The 23,675-nt window shown below is 37.1% G+C and overlaps 2 long non-coding RNA genes across 2 annotated transcripts in view; one reads left to right on the forward strand and one right to left on the reverse strand.

Moving 5' to 3' along the window:
• Positions 1–550: 550 nt before the first annotated feature.
• Positions 551–23,675, forward strand: part of LOC121074406 — a 30,723-nt gene continuing 7,598 nt past the window's right edge. The window contains exons 1-2 of the long non-coding RNA XR_005822310.1: positions 551–881; positions 7,320–7,402. This is a non-coding gene — a long non-coding RNA (uncharacterized LOC121074406). The remainder of the gene's footprint in view (positions 882–7,319; positions 7,403–23,675) is intronic.
• LOC121074426 lies at positions 3,617–19,352 on the reverse strand. The gene is made up of 3 exons (XR_005822332.1): positions 19,127–19,352; positions 5,877–5,941; positions 3,617–3,788 (listed from the first exon to the last, which is right to left on the reverse strand). It is a non-coding gene; the product is annotated as an uncharacterized LOC121074426 (long non-coding RNA).

Genomic DNA, 23,675 nt, shown 5'->3' on the forward strand with positions numbered 1-23,675 from the left:
TAACGGATGAAATCCTCATACACATTCCCTGTGCAGGAATAGCAGCCTGACAGTTATTGCAAGAGGAATTCAATATCTATGGAGAATGAAGATTTCAAAAGGATGAGTGAGAATGAATTTGTACCTCAAATTGCATTTTCTATTAAATACTGAGCTTCCTAAAAATATCATGACCCTGAATATACGATAACCTCTGATTTTTGTGTGCGCTTGTATTTTAGTGCTGGAAGATTATTTCTTACTTCCTCTCCCCCCACCAAACCCACTCATCATCTACCTCCTACACATTGCATCCTTCAATCAGGTTTTCCATTTCACATTTCCTGACCTTTCCTCCCTCCTATTGCACATCTCCATTCATCCAACTTTATCTAAAACGTATTTTGTTTCATACCTATCGTAAGCCTTAAACTGGAGAGCATTAGTCTCCTACCCCCATTAATTTTCTGAATGCATTGTGGAGGAGGTACTGGAATCTTTGCCTATCACTGGTGAAAGTTTTGTCAGATGGATTCCCTGAGCATGCATCATCATCTCCCAAATCATCATTTCCTGACTTTCAGTGAAAATATAAGCTGGTATTTAATTATAATGTGAAGTGTGAACTTTTTAAAAAATATTTTGGTGGAAAGGGGCATGGAAGAAGAAAAACTGAACCAAGTAAGGTTGCCTCATACTTCAGTAAAGCAAACTGGAGCAAGGGTTGAAATCCACTGTCCTATAGGTCTCATGGCCATTTAGTAAAGAATCTGCTGCATTGTTCTGCTTCTTTCATTTCAGAATAGAGCTTCAACAGAAGTGAAGGAGTCCCATGTCAGACTTACCCTGACAAATAGGGTTTCTCAACTGGCAGATGCAAGACCAGCATGCTAGGATGCATGGTAATTGATTTGAAATAAACAGTATTTCTTGTTTAGTGTAAAGCTATACAAGGTCGCATCTAAAAACGCATACTGATTTTGGCTAGAAAGGAATATAGTACAGGATTCTTTGTGCTGCTGGCAGTGACAGCATATGGATAGTTTGCAGCCACATCCAGAAGTAGTCATTTAGCTACTCGGTGCAGTCAGATGCCTCAAGTTATCAGTAGTAATTATGGCTTGAACCTGGCAGATTTGAACCACTGCTGAAGACCAAAGTTACTTAATCTCTGAAGAGGTATGCACACAGACTTTAGCCACTCCCATGACAGGGATGATCATAATTGTCTATTAGCTTTAGACCAAGGACACATGGCCAAGTATCAACACAAGCATGGCTATGCCTATACAGTGCGAATCTGTTGCATGTAAATTATGTCTTGTAGTAGCAGTGTTGGCCTGACTGAAGGACTGTGGATCTCTAAGAGAACTGCCAACTACAACCTGAGCTAACATTTACAGACTAAGGTTTTGCAGACTTACCCTGCTCTCTTCTCTCTGCAGATCTATGTCTACGGAGATTGATAATAATGAGAATGGTTAGGCTTATTACAATCTCTAAATAATATATCAGCTATGACTAATAAATAGCTTCACTGTAGTCTAATAGCTATTTATTAACATAACTAAAATAAATTAGGAGGTAGCTTATTCATACAGTCAAGAAAACGAGCAGTTAAGATGAGAAAGATGAATGGAATTTCTGATTTATCTATTTTGTTGAGAGATAAACAGATATATCATCGCAATTAATGTGTCTGTTGCTAATTAAAAGCAATGTTTGCAATGATCATTTCTGATGTAATTTTACATTTGGGTGGCTCATACTAGACTAAGGAAGCTTTCAAACCTGTGAGCTAATTTTTTGCTTTCCTTGCTTCTCTCTCCTTTGTGTTTTGATTCCTATCATCATCACTACCATTAGGTATTTCCCATGTAGTATTACTTTGTACAGTACAAGGACTTACTTTTAAACAACACTTTCTTATATAATACTGTATTCCACATTACACAGCAATTTCACTCAATAACAAAACCTACGCAGCATGAATGAAGGAAAACGGTGAATTAAGGTATTTTCTGTGGCTGACTGAAGAAGTAGAAGCATTAGTATGGAGGCCAGTAAAAAGATAAAGATGGATTATGGAGAAGAGACCAGACTTTCAGATGCATTGCTGCATAGCACATCATAAAAATTAGATAGCAAATGTGGGAGTAGGTCCTTAAAAAGTATAATATCTAGTTTACATCAGGTAAATTATGACAAACTGCTTAAACTGAAAACTTGCTCCCTCTAAATTTGTATAATTTGCACTACCTCCGGTACCAAAAAGCATTTAGTTTTGCTTATTCAAAGGTTGATCTAAAGGTCTCTGGAATCAAGATAGATTGAACTAGAGATTAGCAGACCTAATCAATATGTAGTGTTTTCTTAAATAAAATTAGTCTACTTAGGCTTCAGATTTTCTTGGGAGACTATGCCAGGAGTAGAAAAGCAAGAGGATTAGGATGAAATATGGGAAATAGGGAGTGCAACTGAACTCTCAAACAAACAACCAAAGAAAGCTGACAATTCTAGGAAGTTTTCCTTTTTTTCCCCCGGTAGTTTGAAGGCAAAGGAATTTTGTCTAGGTCTGGCCACATGTCAGTTCAGCCAGTGGAACAAATATATTTTAAAGGACCAACGCAAAACATTTGAAAGTTATCGAGGGTGTTTCTGTTGATTTTAATTAGTTTAAATCAACCTTTTAAAAACTCATGTCAGATGGGAAGTATCACTGAAAGTGGCATATTCACCAATCTCAGTCTCTCCGCTTAGCTTTCTCTTTTTATTTTGCAGTAAGGGTTATTTGCTGTTGACAGTCAAACCACTAAAGCCTCATTACACCAGGAGAGGGGAGGTGGGGGGTGGACACATCTATACAGCTCTGCCAGTCAATCTCTTCAGTGACACACACAACAGCTTTGCTAACACCCTCGTTGGATAGAAACTCCATTGTGTGAATCTGTAAAGGTTATATTGTAACATCGCATGAAATCTACTGAATACAGGTCCAAATTGATGTTCACTTATGAGTTTGAAGAATTGCTAAGCTTGTTCTCAAAAAAAAATCAGGAACTTAATTCACTAAATTTCTCAGGAGTCCCTGGTTCTGACATTCAAGATTACTTTTGCTATTTCATATGGAATAGTTTTGAAATATGAAGAAAAATAGTACTGATACCATATAAAAGTAATTCTCACATGCTTGTTCCTTTCTCATTTTTACTTACCAGATTAGCTAGTCAGGGAGAATATGAAGACTTGAAAGGTTAATCTGGACCTAGTTCAACCTTTTTCTTTTTGTGTACCTTTTAAAATGATAGGTCTGGATTAAGTAACATAACAGCAAATAGCATTTGTCTAGAAAACCACCTGTCTAAAAGCAGTATTTGTTGTAAGAAGTCATCAACTGGGAGAAATCTGTATGTCTAAATAAAAGAAAGGGAAGTAGCAGTAACACAGAAAAGGTACACACTTCCTTACCTAGAAAAAAAAATCTGGCTTTAGACCTTTGATTAGCTTATTCAGAGAGAATAGGGACAGCCAGAGAAGCTTTTTTTTTTCAGCTCTGAATTAGTAGTTAGAGGAGCTCTGAAAGACAGGAAGCACTAAGAAGGTTATCTTTAGAGGGACTCAACCTGAGAAGTCTAACAATGATGGATTTATTGCTAGTGCTGAATAAGGATGGGTAGTAACTCCCTTACCTTACTTGGAATTCAGGTTAAGTTGTAGGAAGTAACCTCTTCTGTTTTCGTGAAGAGGGAATGACCAACTGTTACAGGACCTTGTTTCACACTGGATGGTTTCTTTCAGCAAGAAACCAACTTGTGTTTAAAAACAAGCAAAAAAAAGAAACAAAACTTTACCTTCAGAAAGACAAAAACCCTACCCACCAAAAAAAAAAGTCCCCTGTACTTCCCTTTCAAGCAACTTTCTGGTTCTACAATTTTTCCAAGTGCTCTCAACTTTGGCTTATAATATAATAGGAGCACTGCCAGAGCACTTAACTCCAGCAGCCTGAACAGTGACCAGGATAAACACAGAGCTTAATGGCAGATAACTCAACTTTCAAGCAATCTCATCAGGCAGAAATAAACTGCTTTCTCCTCTTGCAGGCACCCTTTTTAAGAAAACTATATTGATTTTTTTCCTCAGATGGCCATACTGACTAGTAAGACGATGCGTTCCTGTCTACATGGGCATTTTGAGCAGCAATTGATTTTTGGCTCTATGGGAAAACTGTCACTATTGAGTGATAAACTACAAAAAAAAGTGTGCTGCTTCTTGCTCTGCTGACAGAAGCATAGAATTAACATGAACAAAACCTAATTTGAGAGAGAACAAAAAAGTACTCCCCCCAATAAAGCTTTCAATTTGTGACCACAGGAACCCATGGTAGAAGACTAAAGACATCACTAAAATTAAAAAGAGAAGTGTATTTGATCATTGTAATCTTCCATTAACAAGTCTATCTGTACAGTAACTGCACAATACAGCCAACTGAGGTCCCTTTGTGTTTGATCATTAAAGATCCCATGGCACTTTTCATAAGGCTAGAGTTATCTTCCCTGTCCTTGCCAAATTCAATCACAACTGATAATTTTCTTCTGCCTATCTGTATTTTCCCTGCAGTTTTATCTGGATAAGACTTTGCTTTTCATTTGCTGGACAAAAATTGTTGTATAATATTTCTGTGTGCTATTAAATAGCTGCAGTTTTCCACCTTAAAGATTACAGTATTAGATGAAATGATTTCTGTATTATGGATATGACAACGTTATCATAGTTCTTCAAAAGCCTGTGGTAATTTGCAGTATGAGAGTAAGCCAATTTAGTGGATTGGCTCCTCAGCTGAAGAGCAGGACTATGGTAGGACATTTTCCCTGTTTTGATGACAGCAGTTTTACAAACCTTGCCACTAATAGCAGATTCAGGCCTGCAGAATCAGCATTGCTTGAGAACATGCTTAAGCAGAGAGGAAAAATTGACTGCACTGGAATCGCAGTGCTGTCAAATGAGCTGAGCACAAGTTTTATTTTTTGTTTTATAAACGCACCTGTATGCATCAGAAAAGTAATTACATGGACTTCAAGTTTTGAAAGGAATGAATTATTTCTTCAGATGAAGAGTTAACCATGCTAGATAATAAAATTCCACTCAGTGCAGGGCTAGTTTCTAATGCAAGCTGTGTAGTCTCCATGAAGGAAAGACTGGAAACGGAACTCAAGCCCAGACTCACATTACAGCCTGGTTAAGAAGTTCTTGACTTTACTACAACTTCACAAACCATACAATGTAAGTCTTATCAGAGTCACAGTAGATTCTAGTAACCAATCTTAGTTTGAAGACCAGGTTGTAATTGATTTGGAGGGGTGGTGGTGTTATCCACCCACTGAAAGAAGGCAGAATTTTTCTGTTTTTAAATAGCTTTAGTAAGATTCTATTTATTTCTAACAGTAAGCTACACATAATTTCTTAAGTGGTATAAAACCCCCTAAAACCTGGTTGATAAGCCTGTTTCTTTCCCTTTGCAAGGCAAGAATTTTTGGCTAAAAACATCTGTATTTCTAGAAATTAATGTTTAGAACATTTTTCCTTTCATGTTTTCACGATATTTAGTTTTGCTCTTTTTTTTTTTAGGGCAAACTACCCCCAAAACTTCTATCAGGTCTTTTCTTCTGGGAATTTTCTCTATGTACCCTCTTATTAATATGTATACATCGGTAACTTATGATTTTTGTCTCAAGTCCACCACGGTTCTGTGGCAACATGTCTTACATTAATGTACCACAACTTCATACTTTTCATGAGGTGGTTCCCATGAATTGCTATGTAAGCCAGCTATTGCAGAAACTAAGAGCAAGAAGAGCTTGTGTTAGCATTTCCAAAGGTTCCAAAGAACTGATGCCAACCTGTATGCCACGTTCAGGGCTGGGTTCTGAACAACTGCTCTTGAAGATTGGGAAGGTTCAAGATGCTGAAGAGGAAAGATCACAAAGTACAGGTGCTATTGCAGTTTCCCACTCTTTTTGGATAAATGGGAAGGGAAGCAGGTTCAAAAGCCAGTCTTATAAGGCTAAGCAACACTGACGGCTGTTTGACATTTTCCTCAGCATTATTAAGACTTGTTTTGCATGGTATTTATCACCATTTCCTGCCCTAACTCAGCAGCTGCTTTAATATGAGAAACACAGGTTACAACAAAGCTTTACTGAGCGCACTCAAATGAAGTCACCAAAGATAGAGAGGCAGAAGGGGAGCCAACTTGGAACCACTTCAGCATTTTAGAAATATTTAGAGAGCCAAGGTTCCCTCTTCCAGTAGCCAACTTTTCCCGACGTCATTCCATAAGTTTGTAGCAGAGCCACTTCCCACCATAAATGGAGATTTAATAATAATTTTAAACATAACCATTGAAAGTGCATTTCAGCAAATCAGAAAGCTAGCTTACTCCCTAAGCACTTCAGAGGTCAACTTGAGATGTTTCTTTGGCAATCCCCTACCACATTTGATTAAACCAAAAAAAATCAAAGTTTTTTAAAAAACTTTTCTTTGCTTCTTTTTACTGGCAGCATAACATGAATGAGAGCAAGTCTTACCAAAATAAAATGAAAAGAGTTTTGATTAGAAAAAATCATACATTTAAGTCTACTAATACCTCAGGAGATTATTCAACTAATTAGTATGTCATTTAAGTAATTAGCAAGACAAATGCTCTGATTAACGTGGAAAATAGCTTATGTTTACACAATGAATTTTTCACATTAAAGGTTCTTAGAAATCAAATACCTAAATTCCCACTTGGGAAAATGTGTTCAGTTTTGTTAGAGTGTGATCACAGTTTTCTAATTTCTTGAAGATTATACAAGTTTAATTAACTCCTGACCTTGTTAGAAGCAATGAGATGATACTATTTCAAATCCTAAACTAAAACTACAACTGCAATTAGACAAGAATTTTCACTCTCAAATTTGGATCTCCAAACACTGATTTAAATCAAATGATACCTAATTCTTTCAGTATTCAGCCCACAACAAACTGAAAATTTAATAAGATCTAAGCTCTGGGGGATTTCTTCATATTAGACTATATAAACCAAGTATATTGGTTATGCAATTAGACTGAAATGGACAGTTTCTGAAGTAAACACCCAAACGTCTTTCTACTTCATAATGTATTCAGGATGCCTTTATTCTTTATGGTCACCCTTCCTCCCCAGCCCCATCACAGTCCTTTCTATAGTTCAAGATCAACTCTAGTTCAAACTATGAGTGTTAGAGCTTAATACAAGCAAAATCATGTACAATTATAGTATGCTGTTTTAAGTTACATCTTATCCATTTGTCCCATCACAGAGCATGCCGATTGTCTGAAAATACTGAAACTGATGGAAAGGCTCACTGGTGGCATACACCAGCCTAAAGATGTCATGTTTCAGGTAAGCATTGCCAAATTATTTTCTTCTTGTTCATTGACAGAATTACTTTCAAGAAGCAAGTGGTTTGTTTTTTTTTTAAATCTATCCATCTGCCAGAATGTTTTCTACCAACCATTGATACTATTTATTACTAGAAAATGAAGTTAAAGAGATACAGCAACTTTAACCTTCCTAGAACTAAAAAATCATACAGATCTCACTACCATTCAGCAAAACATATCAGACTACAGTAATGCATCCTGTTAGCTATAAACTGAGAATTTCTGTCCCTTGCTGTATTTAGTTGCAAAGTTGAGTCTCCAGTGGATATCCCCCACACAGGACAGACTCTGGATTTGTTATGACAGAACTAGTGCTTGATTATTTTTTTTTTGATCAAAGTAGAAGTCATATTTGATCAAAAGAATATTATGCATGCTTTTATTGAAGTTAAATAATGCATAGCTGCTAGAAAAAAGACAACTAAAATCCCAGGTGCATGAAAAAGTTGCACATGCAGTCTCCTATTTCAGAACTTTGAGTGTTTCTGAATCCAGCAAGTTCATTTAACATAACTGCTTTGTATAGCAAAAACTAAGTTCCAGACACAGAAGTGTTAGAAAGGGGTTATAGTTTGGCATTACGTGTCCAGCAGAAACTATTCCTGATTCAGAGGATAGTTCTCTATACTTACGCAGCTGACATATGCTGCTTTAGGTGGCTGGACAGTGGTTGTATCTCTAGCAGCTGATAACAGGGAAGCTAGTTGTTTGAAGTAAAATAGTGAAGTTTAGATTTTTTTCCAAAATCTATTATTAGATTAGGTTTAGAAAAAAACAACATGCCTTACATTATGTTTGTATACACACACACCTTTGCATATTTACAAACTCATGGAAAAAAGTCCATCCCAACTTGCCAGCTACAAACATACACTGCTTGGTTCAGGACATCCATGAATCACAGTTTGTTGGACTCAAGTAGAGCATCCAAGTAGAAATTTCATTATATGATTACCTCACTCATATTTAAGCATCTGTTTTGCATTGCTGCTGAGAAGAGAGTACTGGGCTGAATGGACTTTTGCCCAACCTATGTTTTTTAGTCCTTAGTTACTAAGGTACTGCTAGTACCCCAGAGAAGGCCAGAGCTGCCCTAGGTTGCTCTGGGGCAGGGACAAGCATGGGCTGCCTCTACAAACTAGAGTTTTGTAAAAGTCTTGCTTGTAGATCACCTTATTCAGAGGGAAAACAAAAGCCATAAGGAACAGCTCTATCCAGATATGTTGAAAATCATGTTAGCTAATAACATGCAACCCTAGGGGATCATTCCTGAACTTTTATGCAACCTATGACCAGCAGATCTTGCATGATGTTTAACAGTTTAACTTGAGATAATCTAGGGACATTAATGCGAGTAGTGTCACATCATGAATTCAGTAATAGTCATAACATGCCATGTGATCACTATGACAAATATATGTATATGTACAGGAGTAGGAAAAATAACCAGTAAAAGTCTGAACTTATTGGAAAACAGTTACATGCATTGGCACATTGATTAAACTTCAGCAAGTGGTCCTTAAAGAAAAAGTTATCACTGTATGTATTCACTGTCATTTTATTAATGCCAAGAGAAGCAATTTCTTGAAATGCCTCAAACTAGTAGCCAGAATAACTTCTCAGCCAGTTTTGTTCACTTTTGTTAATAAGGGTGCTAAGAAACATCCAGATATTCACGCTCCTACTTCATTTCCTACTCAGCAGGTCTTAAATAGTTTCCTCCATGGATTGACTGGGGTTGAAAGAGGTAATTAAATGCCTCACCCAAAAGTCACACATGGGGCAAAGTTAAGCTTGGGTTTATACTGTGGGATGTTTGTGGCTTAAAGTTATTATTTTTAATAACTCTGTGCACAAGATTATGCAACTTTTTGATTTGCTCTGTTTGGACCCTGAAGTAGCTTGATAAGATATTTATGGGTGAAGGTAAATGCAAATATGCACGCAGCCCTTCTACTCATTCTGCAGTGCTCCAACATATTACACTTGCCAACAGAAAGATATCACATAGTTCACTGATTTTTTTTTACTTAGGATCATTATTACTATTCATGTTGTATCAGCACTGGTTAGGAAAGCCTGCCAGCAGTGTCTCTTCTGTGAGGTACTATACGAATAGTATTGGCTCAGGCAGCATTTTGAAATTAATCAGAGAGTTAAATGATGCTGAGTGAAGTTGTCCAGCAAATGAGAATTATATCTACTACTCTCTACCTTTAAAGTAGGCTTTTATATCTAGGGTGCTGGTTTTACTTGAATTCACTGTGACATATGTGGTTAACTCACCAATTCATTTTTGAAGACAGATATAGAGCAGCCTTTAAACCCTACCCTTGCTGTCATTAGGAGAGTATTAATGCTTAAAGCTCACCTGCTCACCTACAGCGTCAAAACCTACAACAGCACCTACAATGGTTTGTGTAGCTGGCCAACATCCAGCAGAACTTTGTTTCGAATGAACAAACTATATTAGGCTCTTTTAAACATCGACAAAGAGGATACAAGGAAATAGAAACAATGCAATACGTTCCTTAAAATGCCTCTAATTCAAAACTACTTTCAAAACAAATCCACAACAGTACCATCCCTTTGAGCTCTGTTTACATACTTATTTCAGAGTACATGTTTTCCTAATTGTTTCCATACTCTGGTGTGCAATTTGGACATGCTATTAACATATAACAACCATCTGTTCAATATTCTTTTTTTTTTCCCCTTCAGAGGACAAAGTGCAACAAAAACTTGATACACTGTAGGAAAATACAAGTACTGGATTTTTTCTTTTTAAAGCAAGTTTACATTTCTGAAACTCAGTTAAGTAAACCAAAATTCAAATACTTGTCAGAAAGTATTTTACATGTTTGTATATGGGAAGCATAGAAGCTATTGATTTTAAGTTTAAGAGTCTTGATTTTGGGGTCACACTAAAAAGGATAAACACTGCTGAAACTTCCTAGCAGCTTGAGTGTAGCAGCAAGTGAATGAAGTTTTGTTTAATTTTAGTCAATTACAGTTTCAGAACCTGCTGCACATAGATCACAGTTCACACCTACAAGAGAAAAGCCTGATTTACCACTTACATTGAGATTTTTCCTTAAGTTAGTGTTCAATGCAGACAAGTAAAGGAGAGGTAAGAAAGTTTTCTTGTGTTTATGCCTGAAAATTCCTCAGATTGATCAGAATCATCTTATAGTCCATACTTGAGTCTTTTACATACAAGAGACTTTTTTTTACATACATGAGACTTTTACATACAAGGCCTGCATTTTATATAAACACAGTTTATGGTCTCCTGATTCAAGAGGCTTAGGATACAAGGTGAGGGCTTGGGAGAGCATCTACAGGAAGCCCTTATTGCATTCTTGTGGCACACCTGCAAGTTCCTACACTACTCCAGCACCATTGGCTGAGGACTAGGAGGTGGTGAGGGTGGTGGAACCTGGGTTCACCTATCCACCCAGCCAAGCCTCCATCATCCCTTTTGAAATTGAATTTCTACTTCAGACTAAACAGTCTGGGAGTTGAATAGCATGTTTGTCAAAAAATGTGGTTTTATGTTCACTTATGGATTCATATTAAATTAAGTAAATACCAGAGAGAAGAAAAAATTAAAGCATTTTGTTTTGATACTATTAAAATATATTTCAAATATATGAAATACTCACACCAACTTGATGCCAAGTAGAACAAGAAAACAGCTGGAGAGAAACATTTGCCATAACAAATAGCATATATTAACTTAGATTAAGAAACAGGGTTTTTCCTACATTGACTAATTACACTTGATCTTTATTTGTAGATTTTTTTCTGGCTAACTGCTGAAGATATAAGTATTCTGTATAACTTTTATCCCAAAGAAGCTTTTAGACCAGTGGATACTTCCCCCACAGTAAGAAGTCTCATGAGTAACAGCACTGGGGGGTCTGCTACATGAGTAACAAATCTGGGTTGTCCGCTAAGCAGAATATTACACATCTTTGTGCAACTCCAATCAAGTACACCCACCTGTCTTTTCTTAACATTGTGAATTTCTACTCCACACACAGCATCTTCAATTGCAGCCTTTTTTCCTTAACACATTCTCTCCTCCTTCACCACTATGACCTCAACCTTCAATGTCCCCTTGGAACCAGCAGAGAAAGTGACAAAGTCTATGGCTAGTGCAAGGGATGGACTTGCACTCTTGCCTCTCAGCAGAGCATTCAGTACACACAAGAGGATTATAGTTTGAGACCAGACTGAAGATTGCAATTTAATGAGGGTACTCACTCCAATTCTCAGTTCCCCACATTCTCTCACACATTCTTATTCCCTTAGTCCCCTCATGAAATTGCCTCATAAAAAAAGATGGATACAAGAGCATGTTGAACTGCAAAAATAAGTTTCTAAACATTTTAATGAAAGCCAAAAATCCGATTAATAATATATATAATATATAATAATATCTATAACAAATATCATCAAACAATCTTCCCTAACTGTGCAGATATTTATTCTTATACCAGATACCAATGCTTTTTTAGTTCACAGTAAGAGTCCGCAAAAAAGAGTTCCATTCAGTTAGTCAGCTTACTTCATTTCTGTATTGTATTTTGGGGGAAAAAAAGGAAACAAACAAGCTTTAGAACACAAAACATAAAAGTGAAGTGGAACTTTTCAGCTGCTCAGCCAAATCTAAACAGATATTCAGCACATTAGGAGTGCACAATTTTCCTGATCAGGAATGTTCTGCTCAGTATCAGAATTCCGCTATAAGTCATAGATCTGTCAGTTCTTTAACTAAAACAGGCAGAAATACCCCCAAAGTGAAAGAAATCAGGGAACACATCTATACAGCATTCTAAGATTACTTTTCCTTTAACAACATGAAAAGGAAAATAGAAAACAGTATTTATGTAATATCACACAGTCAGGATGTAATCTATTAATATCTTAAGACAGAGCCAGACTTATTTCAGAAAGAAGAGGGTACTTGACATATTTCAAGTAGATGGAAGCATACATAGCTACAGAACTCGATACAGTAATTTGGCTCACGCTGAACCATAACATTTTCCCCAATGGGGAGAAAGAGGAGCGGCTTGGAAAAACAGCACATATTCCCCAGGTTCTTTTCTAATGTAACCAGAAAGCTAGAGAAGTGCAGCTGATTGATCCCAGACAGCAGTAAGGCACACAGCTGCTCACTCGCTTTCCCTCTCTCCACTCAGGTGTTAACAAAATTTTAGCTACAAATCCAAAACAGCAACAGCTGAGGAAAAACTGGCTTGCACTTGACCACAGAGAGTTATTTGTTTATATATTTGTATCCACCTATCTCCTGATAAAGGTGAAGGATACTTTAAAACCCATGCTAACACTTTAAACCAACTACCACAACAATAAGGGAAACAACAAGGTTAAAATGCTGATGCCCCCCAACCCTACAATCCTGACATTTGACAAAGAACCCGATGGTTCTGTAAAGCTTTAGACTACAGATGAAGCATTTAGAGAAATCAAAACAGTAGATAGAGAAGCTGGAACCAAACCAACCACCAAAAAAAAAAAAAACAGGAAAAAAGCCAACCCAAAGCAAACCCAAACCTTGAGACTTGCATTTTCTTCCCACAAGACCACTCCAGCCCTAACTTGGTCCTGGCTTTGTCCTTTTAGCAACAAGGGCAAGAATTAAAGCTCCCTCAAGCAGTTTGAAGCCCCAGGTGGTATCAGGTCTTTCCAGCAGTAACCTAAGCCATCTTTTAGCTCATGTTGGGTTTACATGACAAGGGTTTGGTAGCAGAGGGGCTGCAGGAGTGGCCTCTGTGAGCAGAGCCCAGCAGCTGCCCCATGTCTGGTCAGACCCAGCTCCAATAGGCTCCAAAAGGGACCTGCCACTGGCCAGAGCTGAGCCACAGAGTGATACTGGTTGGGCCTCTGGGAAAGCAGATTGAAGGAAGGAAACAAACTGCTGAGACACAGCAGTTGAGAGAGAGGAGTGAGAACCAGCCCTGCAGACCCCAAGGTCAGTGCAGAAGGAGGGCAGGAGGTGCTCCAGGCAGTCAGGTGAAGTCCCTGGTGACTGGAAAAAGGGAAACATGACTCCCATTTTTAAGAAGGGTAGAAAGGAAGACCCCGGGGAACTACAGACAGATGAGCCTCACCTCTGTGCCTGGGAAGATCACAGATCCTCCTGGAAGCAGTGTCAAGGCACATGCATGACAAGGAGGTGATCCAAGACAGCCAGCATAGTGCAAGATGTGCCTGACCAATCTGGTGGCCTTCTATGATGGAGTGACTGGATCAGTTGACTAGGAAAGACCAACTGATATGATCTACGTGGATGTCTGTAAGGACTTTGACATAGTCCCATGTGACACTCTGATCTCCAAACTGGAAAGGGTAGACTATTCAGTGGATAAGGAGTTGGCTTGAAGGCTGCACCCAGAGAGTGGTGATCAACAGCTCTTTATCCAGGTGGAGGCCAATGATGAGTGGTGTCCCCCAGGCCAAGTGCATCCTGGGCTGCATCAGAGACATGGCCAGCAGGGCAAGGGAGGGGGTTATCCCCCTCTGTTATGCCCTCACGAGGCTCCACTTGGAGTCCTGCATCCAGGTCTGGACCCTCCAGCACAAAAAAAGATGTAGAATGTCAGAGTATGTCCAGAGGAGGGTCACAAAGTTGATCAGAGAGCTGGAACACCTCTCCTATGAAGAAAAGCTGAGAGAGCTGGGCATATTCAGCCTAAAGAAGAGAAGGCTCTGGGGATACATCATTGCAGCCTTTCAGTACTTAAAGGGGGCTTATGAAAAGGATGGAGAGCAACTTTTTACATGGGCAGATAGTAACAGGACAAGGAAGAATGGTTTTAAGCTAAAAGAGGGGAGATTTAGATTAGATATCAGGAGGAGGCTCATTACTCAGAGGGCGGTGAGGCACTGGAACAGGTCACCCAGAGAAGCTGTGGATGCCCCATCCCTGGAGGTGTTCAAGGCCAGGCTGGATACGGCTTTAATCAACATGATCTAGTGGGAGGTGTCCCTGCCCATGGCAGGGGGTTAGAACTAGATGGTAATAAGTTCCCTTTCAAGCTATCCTATAATGAAGACTTTATAATTTCAATAATATTCTGACCTGAATGAAGTCCACAGGAGTTCTACCGCTGAATTCAGTAGAGCCAGGATTTCATGCAGCGAGTTAACGTAATCTAGATTAGTTTTGTAGGTTGCCCAGAAGCTGATTCAAAATACAGTTCAAAGGGAACTATATTGAATTAAGTTTTATTCAATTAACTGTATTTAATTGATTTTAATATTATTTAATCCAATCTCGAGTCTTTCTAGGAAGTAAGAATTGCTTCACTACGAATGTTATGCCAAGTTTGATGATATTAAGAGATGTTTTAGCTCTTGTACATAAATTTTCAGTAACAGGTTATTTTTTTCCTTTTAAAAGGAGTGCTCTCATTTTTCCATGAATAAAAAGAAGAACTAAGTGCTAAGTTATCAACACTTAGCAACATTAACTTGATAGGATTTCCAAAACTTCTGCCTTCCTACATTAACTAAACCAGCTGAAGTACTTTATATAATCTTACAATATTTGCCCTCTATTAGAGATGGATGACCCTTACAGGTCTAATAGCCATTTTTATTAAAGCTTGGTTGTTAGATCAGCAGTAAGTTGCTATTTCAGTTATATGCAGACAATCCAGTTTTCAGTTATTTGACTTGAGAATAGATATTGCATTTTTCTAACTTCCCCATTGTACTTACATGCACAGCACAGAGTCGGTGTACTAATTTGTTCTGTTTTCCGACACTATTAGCCATTCCAGAGTTTTTCTGAAAGCATTTCCCTGTAATTATGTTGCTATAGAAATCACATTATAAACTAAGATTAAATGCTTCTCATTTAAAACCATCTGACACCAAAATACCTCCAGCCCCTCAAAAAAAAAAGGCAATTTGAAGCTATCTTCCACAGAAATGGCTGTTACTAGACAATGTGACTTAGCTCCTATGAGCAGCCTAGTGAGGGCATTTAAGGGACAACAGCTTAATACCACCGGTATACTCTGGTATTTACTAACTATATAACATTCCTCCAAATCAGAAATACACTTGTGTTGATTTCTATGCTTTTTCTTGTGCAAGTCCAGAATCTCAATTTGCCATTAATAATTCAGGACTGAGGACATCAAAGAACAAGTATTGCCTCAATGTACAGATCCCTGCTTTCCCTCCTCCCTGTGTGCATTCATACACTAAGAACAACTGACTTCAAGCACTGCTGAAGGTTTCTTGGCTCTGCTACACCGGGTTAAGCAATAAAGACGGTATTATCATATACATACATTTTAAACATTCACCATACAATTAATTCAGAAAGTATAGCCATATAAATTAAGAGCTTTTATGAGTAATAAAACTTGTCAATAGAGTAACCTTGTTAGTGTGGTGAAAAGCAAAACTTAAATATAAATAAAATATACATAAAATATAAATTTATGTTCGGATACAATCTATTCGTTTTCCTTCTCTGCTCATCTATATAGATATTTCTCTTCAAAAATTCTGAAAGAATTAAGTAAGGTAACAACAAAGTCTAATCCATTTCAAAGTTCAGTGACTTGGTGTCATATTCCAAGCCCCAGAAATGTTATCGCTGCCGGTCCTTGGGTATTTCTGCTTGTATTTAGCATTTATGACATTTTTCACTGTTTCAAGAGGTTATTCATCCCTCTACAGGGACCTCCTCCAATCTTTGTCATGGCAGGAGGTTACTTTCTATTTGAAAGCCAATTGGCCTTGGAAGTCAATTTCAAAAGGAATGGATATGTCTTATGCAATCACATTTGGGAAGACCTATGTCAGAAGAATGGTAAGAGGCTAGAAAATGATAAGAGCCATCTCTAGACTGCTCCGTCCATCCTCCCCACAAGTAGCAGCATCCGTGAGGAAAGAATATTCACTTCACCTACCACTGCAAAGAATTCAACATGTGTATTTCTACTATGAACCACTAATTTATTTTTCAATGCTTTTGTACAAGATAGCTTCCAAAAGCAAAATGCTCCAGGAATCCCTCTAGGACAGAAATTTCCCCAAAGTTGGATAATTACTTTTTACAGAGCTTTAGACTTCTAAGGCAGATTTTTACTTAAGTTTCTTCCAACACTACTCCACAACTCTGTATAAAAGTGATGTGGTAATTAGCTTTTTTCTTTTTCCTGTTTAAGAGACTATATCATCTAGGTTATTAAGCAATAAACTTTTTGGGTTCTACTGCAAGAAGTATTTGCATTGTCTGTTGTTCTAGGTTGCTTATGGCATTAATTGAATGTAACATGCCATGAAAAGTAAACCAAGTACTGTAACAACAAAAAAAGTGGCCTTGCCTTCAAAAAGATGTGAAATTAGGAACCTGTTCATCATACTCATAGCTTTTCAGTTTCTCTCTGCCCAAAACAACTTATCGTAATAGGCTCTAAAGGCTGGAGTAGGCACCCACTCCCTAGAACACCTTATTCAAAGCTTCACCTCACATTTTGAAAGTCAATGGTTAAATAGTACAAACTCAATGTAATACAACCTGGGACGGTCCACATCCTTTGTTTTCTTCTCAAAAAGAAGCTCTTTCTTTGAGGATAACAATTTGAAGATTATTACTTCTCCCTTCTTGTGTTCATTCTATCCGTCACAAACAATATTTCTATTGTCCACATAATGCCTTAGATTTGTTGCATGCATACTTCTCCACCTTCTTATTTTAATTACGTAAAGCAAGGAGAGAAGAGTATTTACATCAGAAGTGGATAAATAACATTCAACATATTTACAAATAGTACAGGAAACAGCTAGCAATAAAAAGGATAAAAAGCCTGTTTCTCAATATTCACTCTCTCAAAGGATGATTGGGGGAATGATGCATGCAAAGTAACCTAATCATATGGTTTGATTCACAATGGAAAACTACGTTAAGCTAGTCTTATTTATGTAACATAAAACATTTAAAGTAAAGTAGAGCACATCCTACACAAAAAGGAACACTAAAAAGATAAGGCTTTATGGTTTAAATACCCTTACACCTTTCCCCAAGGCATTCATTTGCCTGATGTTGAAAAAACAGATCAAATTTATTGCTATTAAATAACATACATTGCAAGTTAACTTTGGCTATTGTACTAGCTGAAAGAGGCAAAGTATATCAATGGTATATCTACTGACATTTAAAAAAAATACTATCTACTTACAACATTTGCTATTAATATATTTAAAACAATGTTTTGTTTTTTTAGAAAAAAACAAGGATTAAAATACTATCCAGTCTACATAAGAACAGTTGTTATAGTAATGAAAATGTTCTTTTTTTTTTTTTGCATTCACATATTCACATTCACTAGAAGCAACTCCACAACTTTTATAAAATTTAACAGGAAGAAACAATTAGGAATAGTAATTGCTAAAGTATTTCCACCAAATGCAGACTTGTTTTTTCAAGTTCACAACAGCTTAATAATTTGAGTAAAGTATTTGCAGAACTGTAAATACAATAGTTTCAAGAAGCGGGCAGAAAGCTTAAATGGCCTTGTACAAAGTGCATGCAGTACTTCGTTATGCACATTAACAACTATATAATTACAGTCTTAGTTTGATAAAACAGATTTAGTAAGAATATGATCAAATTTGATTAAAGTTGTTGCAAGTTAATGGCAATCACATCTATGTACTTTCGGGAGTTGTTAAGTACTGTAACGCATATTAGCTTGTGCTCCTGACATCTACTTAATGCTTTTCATTAACTTGCTAGATTTCTATTAGCATGAAGATATAATAGGCACTTTCCACCAATAACACAATGGAAAATACAACAATTCACAGTAGTTTTTCAGCTTAACATTTATATATTAAGCATTTATTTATAAATTTTCATAATGTCCAAGCATTACACTGATTCACAAATGAATTATATCATAGGAATGAAGCAAGCAGGAAGAATATTATTGATATTATCCAAGAGGGCATGCAAGGCTTGTTGGAAGATTTATTTCAGTAAGGCTTGCCACAAACTTCATCTCCAATCCGTATACTGCAATTAGATCCAAACCTCAGAAATTACTCAGGCAGCTAGCTGTCAGTGAAATCAATGTGAGGCAGTTACCTAAAAGAAGGAGCTGAAAGTTTTATGCCATCATTCCTCTGACCCTTAATCTATTAGATGAGCCATCTCACCAAGTTACACACTTAGGTGGTTTAATTTCCGAGTCTCCCATTTTAGCAAGAGTAAAGTAGTAAGCGAAATGGCTCCCTCATTGTAATTTTTAATTCAATGACCTCACAGAAAAGAAAGTTAAAGAAACCAGTATCCTTGAATACTGTTAGTTAAAGGCAATAATTTCACACTCAGTGTTTTTCTTCTTTTTAAAAAAAAAAAAAAAAAAAGTTCAACTAAGGATACCTAGATTTCACAACCTCACATCAGTATTCTGAGACATGCTTCAAAACAAATAGAGATGTGTTTAGAAAATTTATGAGGTCCATACACATTCTCACATACTTCAAGCAGAAAAGAATCTACCCAGCCCCAACACGTTAACAGGATCCCAAAACCACTACACAAATAAAACTTCCTAGGATATTCTACCCATAGAGAACATAGATCAATCATTCACCCCCAGAATACTAAAATAGAAATACCTACCTAGCATGTCCTCTCAGGAATAAACCTTCCTGTTCTCTCTGATCCTGAATTCATTCTTAAGAAGCAGTCAGAGCTATGAAAGTATGACCCTTATAAAAGCTTTGAGTCTTTGTAATGTTGACCTTACAAGAGCCAGGTGCTGGGATTACATGCCACTTACCAGAAATCTATAGCAGCTGTTTTGCAGGTTCTGACTCTCAATTTTGAGACTGATTTACTCCTTCATGAGGTTTTGGTTTGGTTTGGTTTGGTTTGGTTTCCTTCTAAATATCTAGTTAGCTTTCAATTCACATGAGCTCCTAAAAGGCATTATCAACCTACAGGTGCAACAACAGGAAATCCAAATAGATATTAGGAAAAATAAATTCATAATGAGGGAGATCAAACAATGCAGCAGGTTGCCCAGAATGATTGGGAAACCTTCACCCTGGGAAAGAGAGTGCTTAACTGACTCTGAGCAGCCTGATATAACTTGATAATTGCATCAAAATAAAAAGCTATCTCTGGTTTGAGTGGGAGCTTGAGACAGGTGACCTCCAGAAATCCCTTCAACCTTTGTTGTCTTAGGATTCGTTTCTATCTTTGTCAATTGTTAGCCTGTTACCTAATTCAGTTCACATTTTAATTTATCAATTAAAAAAAAAAAGAGGTGGTGACCCTTGAAATCAGTTCAGAATCAAATAATGAAAACATCAGTGCTTGACACAAGTACATAAAAACCTTAATTCATAGGAACTTGACTGTGTTTCAGAAGGAGTACACAACTCCTTTTTTTTTTTTCCCTATCTCTACATTTACACATTCAGTTGATTGATCCTTCTGGTGACTCAGAGTACCACAGGTTTTCTAACAGCTATCCAGTGAGATATTTCAAAATCTCTATTAATTGCAGAATGTATCCTAATTTCCTTACCCTATTTCAGACATATCAAAACAGTTGTTTTGTTTTGTTTTGTTTTTCTTACAAATCAAAGAATTCCCAGCACCTCAAACTCCTGTACAACAAAGCATTTCACTTGATCTGAAGAAGACATTTTGTAGGAATTTGGGGAGAGTTTTATCTTACGAAAAAAAACAAACAAAAAAACAAACAAACATACAGTACTTCTTAATTAGAGTTTGTTTCGTTTTGTTTTCTTTCCTGGCTACAGAACATGTAAAATGAATGAAAGCTAAAATAGCCTTTAGTCTTAACAAAGATAGAACAATTGCCTTGGGGGACTGCCAATCAACATGCATTTTATATAGCTCTTATTGGCCCCAGGCCTTCAGGTACTTAAGGATTCTGAGGTTTTCAAAGTCGCGGAGGTTAATGATTAGAAATATTAATAGGCTGTAGAGAGGATTTTGTTTCAGATGAAACTGTTGCTAAATCATAACAATGTGTAAATCTCAAATTAAAATAAAAAAAAAGTACTTTCTACTTTGCGAGTCCAGTACATAGGCAAAAAGAACAGAATTTAATCCAAGAAAATTGAGCTCTGCTTTACTTTGAAAAAAAGTGATTAAACGTCCCTTTAACTAACAAAGAGTTTATTCCTGGTCATTAAATAATGACAAAGAAATGCTAAATTTTGTGACTGCTTTTTTTGTTCATGTTTTAAATACATGGCAGACTGAATTTGAGGTGTTTATCCCCCCTTTTTAGCACTATATTTAAGAATTTAAAGCTGACCAGGAAACAAAACAAAAAACAACCCTATAGTTAGATTGAAATTAAAACATTTTTACTGGGGATATAAGAATGTTAGGATTTTTAATAAATATATATTTTCTGTACTCTTAATCACTGAGGATGTTAATACTTTCCATCTCCTTTGTAACTGAAGATTATTTTAAATAATGTGTATAAGAAAAAAAATACGTTTTTGTACACATAAGCATGTCAATTAGCAAATATAAGCAATTCTCTCTCAGAATTCCTAAAGTGCCATTTAAGGTCTCAAGGTCAGTACATTGTTTCTCTCTCAGAAATACTAGAGAAAATTCTGCAGACTGGAGCAATGTCCCGCAATGTCCAATTTCTTGTTCCCACTTATTCTTTTCCTTCTGTTTGTTTAATCACCCCTCCTTTCACTGTTTTTGTGAGGCCTCCACAGAAAGTTTAGAAATGCCTCTGATTTTCTGGAAGCCTGCATGTCATGAAAAACATTATCTCAAGGTCACTTGATGCTCCATTTAGCAGCACTAAAACAGCATTAGGTCCATGTTAAAGAATTAAGAATTGTATGACAGACCATGTAAAAAACCTTTAAATGGGGAAATCAAATCGAGAAATGCCTCCTTCACCTCCCCACAATTTTAATCGAGATTTCTGGGTCTTATATATTTTTCTTCCTTTGGTAATCTGGAGGTACATGATTAATAACCAAAAGCTGTCTATAACAAAAGTGTATTGGAAATAATTAGGAGGATCTGGCAGGTCTATAGGATGTAGCTTCATACAGAGAGAGATGCTATCCTACAAAAACAACTACCCTGGAAAGGATTTAAGGGCTGTGACGGTTAGGCAGTAACTAACAAGAATTCCCAGTGGAATTCTGAGATAGATGGATATACAAAACCAAGTAATGAGAGGGATGGGGGAATGATTTTACCTCAGTCTTTGGCATCAGTAAGACCAGTGCTGTAACACTACATGCCAATCTTTGAGCCCCGTAAATAGAGACTATTGAGGAACAAACTTTAGAACAATTCAGAGCCAGAGAAAAAAAGCCTATTTAGTCAGTGACCAGAGGAACTCAGTCTGTATAACACATAACAAAAAATAATTATAACGTTATTGTATAATTATCTACACACAGGCATGAACAGAGACACAATTAATGGATATTAACGAGCTAAAATATATAACAATGACAGTAACTAACCAGGGAAAGGTCTGGATTCTTCATCTTTCAATAGGTTCAAAATCAGACAGATCTTCCTGAACCGTATGTTTTAATAAAACATCCACAACTGGATTTCAGACAAAGCTGACATTCAGTGGCCTGTAACACACAAGAGTAAGAGTAAAGGAGCCCAGATCATCTCCTGCTCTTTTCTATCCTTAACCTCTATGAAGCTGAACACCCTCACACATTCAGAAAATTTTAGCAGCTCAAATAAAATTTCTGAGAAAATGCTTGCCTTAACAGAGAAAAAAGTGAGGGAAAAATATTCACCATATTCTAGTGGGGTGACATAAGGCTCATAATGACAGGTCTAACACCTATCTTCTGGGGAAAAGGTAGGCATCAGTAAAAAATATGTATTAGTAAATGTGCAAAAGTCTTCAGCAGTCAGGAGAGTGATCCACTGAAAGGGCAATTTCTTTCTCAGAGCTCCCCCGGGCCACAGGAGGTTGGGCTGTGCAGGCTCCATGCTGCCTCCTGCTCACCACAGGGAAGGAGGTTCCCTAAGCTTCGTGCTTTCCCCTCCCAGCTGCCTCCCAATGGCACTCATGAAACCTATAAGGAAAAACGTGTATCCAGGAATCAAATACTACATTTGTCATCTCTAAATTTCCTTTTTTTCTTTTCTCATTTCATATATATTGGAAGTAGAGTGCAAACAGTCTGCAGACACCAACTTCAGGTTTACGGAGAAGGTTCCATCCTGGAACATAAAATTCCCTTGGAATTATTCTTTAACATAAGGTCTTCTCTTTTCCCTGTATTCATCATGGTTCTCCCCAAAGAAGCTCAAAACCCCACCTGGCATTGCAAGCTGAGAGGCAGACAGTTGTTCCCCAAAATGGAGACCTGCCCCAGTGGCTTGCTGCACCAAACTATGAATCTGACTGCTGAACAGCACTGATGTAAAAATAATTCCTACTTCTTTTTTTTTGCTGCACTTAAGAGGTACTTTTCATTCAGATCATTTCAGTGATCTTGCTCATGCTGCAGTTCAACAGTTTTTTGTACAGGTAGAATGGGTAGGCTCCTTGTGATAAGGGAAATGCAGCTTGGCAGAATGGAGAACTGCCAAGGACTTTGTAGGGTGGCCTTCCTGCTGAAATCTGCTGAGGAATGATTGCCCCACAAATGAAAATAAATACATAAATAAATAAATTGATACCTGCTGTAATGTTTATTAAAAAAGACTTTTCCTAATGATTCTTTTTCCAGCAGTAACAACTGGCAGCAATATGGCTAACACGTTCATTGTAAAAAATTATGGAGTTCCAGTCCTCTAGATATGAACAATTCATGAAAGGAGATGTGATAACATCTAAAGTCTGGGACAAAGGCAAACAGAAATCATGCAAATGAAAGCTAAATATAGTTATATGCGGTGCTTTTTCTATTCTCTCTCTCTCATTTATACTTTTTTTCAGAGGTAATTTAGAATTTAGGCTTTTGCATCCATATCCCTCCTTTCCCTGAGTTAACATTGGTGATGTGTTTCACAACTAGCACTAAATTTCTATCGCCCTTTTCTTCACTGTACATCCATTCCCTTGTTTCTCTTAACCATTTTTCTACTCCTTTTTTGAAAAAAAAACAGCCCCTTTCCTTCAATTCTCAGTGGTGTTTTGTGCCTGTGTTCTTTGGTAAGCACAACAGAA

Source organism: Cygnus olor, chromosome 1 (assembly GCF_009769625.2).
Source record: "Cygnus olor isolate bCygOlo1 chromosome 1, bCygOlo1.pri.v2, whole genome shotgun sequence".
Lineage (NCBI taxonomy): Eukaryota > Metazoa > Chordata > Aves > Anseriformes > Anatidae > Cygnus > Cygnus olor.